Genomic DNA, 7,824 nt, shown 5'->3' with positions numbered 1-7,824 from the left:
AATAAATAAATCTTAAAAAAAAAAAAGAACTGGGGTACAGGCCAGAGGTGTGCGGAGGTGAGAGGATTCATCAGAGACAGAGTGGGGAGCAGACAGGCAGATCTAAGAAATGCACTGCTGAGGGGAGCTGTGGGGGAAACAGGAGAGGTCTGCCGTGCTATGTAGGTCAGCTCCCTAGCCAGAGATGTAACTCTATGCTACAGTGGATGCCTATAGCTTCATAGTGCTGAGACTTAACCCACTTGTGCCACCAGGGAGACCCTTACCTACATTTTTTTAAAAAGTAAGGTCCATCTCAAACCATATATCCTCCATCAGTTCTTTTTGGGTTCTTCCCAGAGTCTCCTCCCCCAACTGCCTAATTGTTACTGTTTCTCCATTGAACCCCAAAGCACCTGGCAGCCCTTGTTTAGCATGTAACTTGCATGTGATATTTATCTTAGTTTACTGAAAATAGACAATACTACAGTGTTCATTGACAATAGATAATTTCTATTTTAGAACTGTTCAAATATTGGGACTGTTAATAAGTCAGTGTTATAAAACAAAATTAATATGCAAATATCGATTGTGTTAATCAATTAGAAAGTGTAATTGTGGGAAAGATGGCATAAGGTACCCAATATTTAGGAATAGCTTACTATAATGAAACATGCTTTATATGGAAATATTACAGAATTCTATTGAAGGCATAAAAAAGATATACATAAAAACAGAGCTAATCCATGTTGATGGATGAGAAGACACAAAATGATAGAAATATCCCAAAGTTATAAACACTAAAATTTCAATCAAAATCCCTATCGCATTCTTCAAGGATCTGACAGGTTATGTTAAAATTCATATAGAAGAGACAGGTCTAAGAAGAGCCAAGATATTCCCAAAGACTGAGGAAAGGAACTTACCCTCAAGGTCATCAGGACTTATAATAAAGGTGCAGGAACCCAACTATTGCAGCAATGATGCAATAGACTTAGATAACACAGGGACAATCAAGAAATCCCAGAAACAGATTCATACATGCCAGAGAAGCTGATATGTGACAGATGGAATTACATTCAATAAATGCGGCAGGCACTATTAATTATCCATGCAAGCAGAACAAAAAAAATAAGTTAGAGTTTTACCTTATACCATCTAACAAAATCAAGTACAGGTTGATAAAAAGTAATTGGGAAAGGCAAAGTTTTAATACTTTTGGATAACGTCTTTATAATTTGGGGATTACAAAGGATTTCTTAAGTGGAAGACCAAAAATCCAAACCTCCCCAAGAAAAGAGATTGATAAATTCCAAATATGAACATTATCAATTTCTGTGCCTCACTGAGCACCTTTAAAATCTTGAATAGATAAGGAGTAAACTGGAAAAATATATTTGAATATATAACTGATAAGTATTACTCTCCAGAATATATTAAAATACTATATATTTTAATATATTAAGATATATTAAAATACTACACACTTTAATATATTAAAATATAATAATATATTACAATACATTAAAATAAAGGTATAGAAAAACTGAACTGTTCCATAATCATTAAAGAACTTGAATCAATACTAGAGTTAAAAATCTTGGTACCTGGGGCCACCCTAGTGGCGCAGCAGCTTAAAGCACTGCACTGAGACGCTAAAGCCACTTCCACATGGGTTCGATTCCCACCTGCCCCGGAGGTGACCACATGGCGTGGCAGACCTCTCCTGACCCGCCCGCTGCTCCCCTCAGCAGTGTACTTAGTCGATCTGCCTGTTCTGCTCCCCACTCTGTCTCTGGTGAAGCCTCTCACTGGCCCTGAGCCTCTGGGCTGTACCCCAGCTCTGTATGCACAAATAAATAAATCTTTAAAAAAAAAAAAAAACTTGGTATACCAAAAAATTCTGATCTTAGAATATTTTGTTGAAAGATTCTATCAACTTTTCAAGGAATAAATTAATCCAATGTAAATTCTTGCAAATAGAAGTAGCAGAAACAATCCTCAACCTAGTAGAACATAATATAACCACACTCACATCCCCATATGTCATGATGATATTGCCATGACCAAAAACAATTGAGAAAAGTAAAAAGAGACATTTGGATTAATCTCACTCATAAACATGATCAAAGAATCTTAAAATATTGAGTAAATTTAATAGTGCATATAAAAGATATTTCATCATGAGCAAAATGACTATCTCAGAAATCCAAGGGTACTTTAATATTATTAATAACTTATATGACATAATATGTAGAACCAAGGACTGAGTCTAAGAAAGGATGAATAAAACTATTATAGGGGAAAAGTTAAACTTTATTAAAAGACATTAAGGAAGCCCTAGGTAAATTTTAAAAATTACCATATTCATGGACAGAAAGACTACTACTATTGTACCACCTCCCTGGTGGTACAATGGGCTAAAGCACAGCACTGTGGGGCTATCCACAGCCACTGCAGCACAAGCAAGAGTTCCATCCCTGGCCAGGGAGCTGACCCACATGGCAAGACAGACCTCCTCTGTCTCATCTGCTGCCTTTTCTGCCTTTCTGCTCCCTACTCTGTCTTTGGCGAATCCTCTCACCAACACCCACACCTCTGGCCTATCCCCCAGCAGTTCTTGTGTGCATAAATAAATAAAATCTTTTTAAAAATCACTAACGTACAAATCTAGAAGGTACTTGATGATAGAACAACTGGTGATCTATGTGAGAGGACCTCTACTTTCTACCATATACATTATTTAATTTCAGATGAATTATACACTTAAATGTGACATGAAAGTATGAAGTTACATGACCATATCCCTGTCTTTGCTGTGGATTGTGGAGGGTGTTTGTCTTCAGTCCAGCCTAAAAACTTACTTTCACACTTCACCTTTACCACTTAGAATGCTTTCAACCTCGGGTAACAGAAAACTCCATCTCAAATTGACTCAACAATAAGGATATTTATTATCTCAGATAACAACAAATCCAGAAATAGAGCAGCACCAGGCTGATTGATTTACTGGCTACAACAACATCACACACCCGGATTCATTCTATCCCCTTTTTCTGCCACCATCAGTGTGTTGGCTTTGTCCAAAGGTTGGCTCTCCTAATGCTTCTACAATGTCTATACCTGTTTCAGGTAACACAACCAGGTGCAACAACATCCAGTGGGGATGGTGGCATGGTTCCTTGTTTAACAGCAAGAAAACCTTTCTTGGAAAGTCACCAGTGGACCTGTGTTCTGGTCTCTCTGGCTAGGTGAGACTATGGTTTCACCTGGTCTCATCCTAACCAGGCTAGGTGCTATCCTAATCCTTCACCTGAGGTCAGGAGCATCCTATTTCCCTTACCTGACATAGGTTTAAGAGTGTACCTCTGAAATGAGCATAGGGTCACCTTGCCTAATGGTTAAAAACCTATACAGGCTCCTGTAAAGAAAGATGAGGGTGGAATGGTTATGGAATAGACAAGCCACGGTATCTACTACCCGTTCCTAGTGAGATATAACAGATAATTCATATTGTGAATTATAAAATACTTAACCTTCACTGCCACGTTGGGTTTTTTTTTGTTTTGTTTTGTTTTTTTTTTTACTTTCTACATCAGAACCAAGTGAGATTTTACTGGGTGGGAGAAGATATTTTCATATTATATGTCCAACAAGGAGTTAATACCCAAAATATGTAAATAATTCATAAAACTCAACAACAAAAGCAAACTGATTAAAAGATGGGATGAGGATCTGAATAAACCCTTCTCCAAAGACATGTAGACATGGCCAACTAGCTAATAAATAGATGTTCACTGTCTCTTATAATTAAAGAAATGCAAACCAAGCCAATGAGGTATCACCTCAAACCAGTGAGAATGGCCATTATCTAAAAGTTAAAAAATAATTAGAGTGGAGAGAACACTTGGCGGGACTGTAAATTGGTACAGTGTTTAAGGAAGTGGTATGAAAATCCCTCAAAAATTAAAAGTACAGGGCTCTCCCTGGTGGCACAACAGGTTAAAGCACAGCACTAAGAAACTAAAGCCAATTCAGCATGAGTTCATCCCCACCTGCCACCGAGGTGATCTACATGGCTTCGCAGACCTCTCCTGACCCGCCCACTGCTCCCCTCAGCAGTGAACCTCGTAGATCTGCCTGTTCTGCTCCCCGTTCTGTCTCTGTTAAGTTCTCTCACCTCCCTGCACCTCTGGCCTGTACCCCAATTCCATAGGCACAAATAAATCTTAAAAAAAAAAAAATTAAAAGTACAAATCCCGAGATCCAGACATTCCCTTCTGGATAGTTATCCAAAACATACATAAACATGAATGTAAAGAAGTTTATTCACCCCCATATTCATTACAGCGTTATTCCTATTAGCCAAGTACCAGAAACAGCCTAAGCGACCATAGGCAGAAGATCCCATAAAGATGAGGCATATGGGCTCTCCCTGATGGTGTAATGGGTTAAAACAGCACTAAAGCTCTGGGAAGCCACAACAGCACCAGTTCTATCCCCAGCGAGGGAGCTGACTTACATGGTGCAGCAGTCCTCTCCTGGCCAGCCTGCTGCTACCCTCAGTAGTGTGTTTCAGTAGATGTGTTTCTGCTCCCCACTCTGTCTCTGGTGAATCCTCTTACCTACCATACCTCTGGCCTGTACCCCAGTTCTGTAGGCATAAATAATAAATCTTTAAAAAAAAAAAAAGATGTGGCATATATACACAATGGAATGATACCTAACTACTAAAAAAAAAATCCTGAAATTTGCAAAACATGGATGGACTTAGAGGGTATTACCCCTAGAAAAATAAATCAGATGAAGAAAGGCACGGTATGATTTCACTTATATGTCGTTTATGAAGAACAAAAACAAATGAACTAAATAAAAGTAAACTTTTTTTTTTAACTACAAAAGAACAAATTAGTAGTCACCAGAAGGAATCAGGTTAAAGAGGTCAACTGTATGGTGAAGAATACAACTGGACTTTTAGTGGTGAAGTTAATATAGTATACATAGTTGTTTATAAAGATGCATACTTGAAATTTACATAATGTCCTAATAGATGATTAAGTCCCTAAAAAATTAAACAAAAAAACACCAATTGCTTTACTTTCTACCAGTAACATGTCAATGTATCAGTTTCCTCATTTGCATGAAGACTAGACAAGTGTTTTATAAACTCCCTTCTAGCTCTAGTTCTATTTCTAGTTTTCTTTTATAAAGAAGCAAGTTGAAAAGTTAAGCCTACAAGATATAATCCAGAAATGAGAACTTTTCATTTGAGCAGTCATAAATCTGGCTAACATCCTTTTCTCCCTTAAATAATTTTAGACAGAGGCATTAAGTTGAAAGAACTAAACCATAATTGATAATCTTTCCATTAAGTTTAATATTAAAAAGGTTAAATTTTTAAAATGAAAGGTTAAGTGTTTTACTTTCCTCATGCAATCAGTAATACCTATAACTTCTAGTCCTCACAGTACAGAGATTGAGAAGTTCCTTTTCACAGCTCACTTCTTTAGTTTGATTATATCTCCCAGAGTTTATAGCACTAGGGACTATCATCAGCTATCTCTTGTATCTCTGCTTTGGCTACCAACTATAACTGCCTTTCCAAGTCACTTCTATGTCTTTCACAGACTTCAGCTGAAAGAATGCTCCACTCATTCCACAACACCCAGAGATAGCAAATTTTTTTTGCCATATCAAACTTTTGCTACTTTTTTCCATCTCAATGACATTGTTCTAATATTTTCAGTTTACACCTACCGTCAACTCTCTCTGGGAAAACATCCCGTTATTTCTATTTTTAAAGATTTATTTTTATTTATTTATGCATATAAGGACGGGGTATAGGCCAGATGTGCTGGTGGGGCAGGTGGGTGTGAGAGGATTTACCAGAGACAGAGTTGGGAGCAGAACAGGCAGATGTACTGAAATACACTGCTGAGGGGAGCAGTGGGTGAGACAGGAGAGGTCTGCTGTGCCACTTGGGTCAGTTCCCTGGCTAGAAGGAAGCTGAACTCATGCTGCAGTAACTGGCAATAGCTTGAAAGTGTTGAGACTTTCAGCCCTGAGCAACCAGGGAGGCTCCTATCATCCCAGTCTTATTTAATAGATTGCTTTAACTTTTGGCAAATTCGCAGTAGGAAAAAGAAATATTGTGTCTGTTACACAGGACATTTGGAATAACAAACGTACAGGACAACTTGAACATGTGAATTAAACTGGTTTGGTTATACCTCCATTACAAGTAACTTTCCAGTTCAGATTTGTCATTCCGGAGAGGAGGCCCAGGGTCCAGTGCATTATCACAGTTGGTAGTGGAAACCACCTTGGACTCAGCATTTAGGGTGTGTCATTGTTCATGCTGGTCCCAAGAGTGTGGAAAATTATCTTTCTTTTCTGACTCCGTCCTCCTGCTGGGAAAGGGGTGGCCCTACATTGACACCCACAAAGAAAAAACTGCCTCTTTGGGGGAGCCCCAAAGTGGAAGGGAAAAGACTTAAGAACCAACCAGATGACCTTGACCAAGTCATATCACCTCTGTCTGCCTCATGAAACTCTGACTGGAGAAGCCTCACTCTGCCTCAACACACAAGATTGTTATGAACATCAAATGAGAACACGAAGAAAACATTTTCACAAATTCAAAGTGGTGTTATTATTTTCAAATATAACTTCTCTGTAGCACTATGTGGTTTTTTCCCCCTTTTGACCACACGATTCTACACATTTCATCCCAGATTATGATGCTGTTTCACATACACACACCTCACCCGGCCCCACCCACACTTCTTTTGCTGATTCAGAGATTACATCGGCAATGGCCACATCCATCCCTTTGGTTGGCTTTCCTTCTACCACTTCTCACCACAAATCCCACCATAGTGTGAAATACTACATACTAACTACTTTCAAAATTCAACATATCTTAGGCTGTGAGAATAAGTGCTGTAAGGAAAAGTTATACTGAAACTAGGTAGCAAGAGTTTAAAAAGAACGATCACATCTAATTAGAAAAAGCCTCTGGAGGCTAAGTCTGTGATGCCAGTATGTTCATAATTTTGGCTTTCCTCCTATATCACCCACCCCACTTCCAAGCTTCAGAAACAAGACGGTGTAACTCCCAAGAACCTGGCTGAGAGAGAATCCTGGCTAAAGGGCTCACAATAACAAAAGGGAAGCGTTTTAACATTTATTTACTAAGTCCAGCTACCTTTAGCTTGCTGGGCAGGAAGGTGCCAGAACGGCTGTCCAGCCCTTGTAACTCCCAGGAAAGAACGTTCATCAAGCATGTGTTAAGTGCCAGCCAGATGCAGGATTTCACATATATCCCTGATATGTGTTTAGTCCTCCCAGCGTGGCTTCAAGCCTGAAGCATATTTTACAGATGAGGATGCTAAGACTCAAAGCGGGTGAGAGATCCACTCTCAGCTCTAGTGGCCCCTGCGTATGTGTGGGCTCTCGAATACCCTCAGCCCAAAACTTAGGATCACACTGAAAGACCACCTTGGCATCTACCCAAGTTCCTCTACTTCCCGAGAGCCCGGCCTGGGCTGGCATAAAGCCAACATAATGTACGTCTTAACAAGCTTCCAAAGAAAGATGCTCACTCACCCAAGAGCTCCTCACCCGCTTGAAACGCCTTTGCCACCCACCACTCTGTAGCCCCGAGCTTCTCAAAAGAGCCGACGCGGCTTTTTCTCAAGGTTGAGATGCTCCACGCCTACTGAGCGGTCACGCAGTAGGGACCCAGATCCGGGAAGGGACACCAGCTCGGGAGGGCAGCACGGGGCTGGGGGCGGGGGAAGGTGGGGAAGCCCCTGGCGGCAGCCGGGGTGCAGGGGTCCCGCC

The 7,824-nt window shown here is 40.0% G+C and overlaps 1 protein-coding gene across 2 annotated transcripts in view; it reads right to left on the bottom strand.

Annotated features, from left to right (window-relative positions):
* Nucleotides 1-7,778, bottom strand: part of LYSMD2 (LysM, putative peptidoglycan-binding, domain containing 2) — a 29,864-nt gene extending 22,086 nt beyond the window's left edge. Inside the window, exon 1 of one of the 2 annotated variants that reach the window (XM_004687789.2) lies at nucleotides 7,588-7,778. The gene's annotated coding sequence lies outside the window, so the exon portion shown is untranslated. The remainder of the gene's footprint in view (nucleotides 1-7,587) is intronic. The other variant, XM_012728791.1, reaches the window with a different exon arrangement.
* Nucleotides 7,779-7,824: the final 46 nt, after the last annotated feature.

The sequence above is a fragment of the Condylura cristata genome, unplaced genomic scaffold (assembly GCF_000260355.1).
Source record: "Condylura cristata isolate star-nosed mole 26May11 unplaced genomic scaffold, ConCri1.0 scaffold00023, whole genome shotgun sequence".
Classification (NCBI taxonomy): Eukaryota; Metazoa; Chordata; class Mammalia; order Eulipotyphla; family Talpidae; genus Condylura; species Condylura cristata.
Note: the sequence above shows the minus strand (reverse complement) of the source record. Positions and strands in the feature narration are given on the sequence as shown.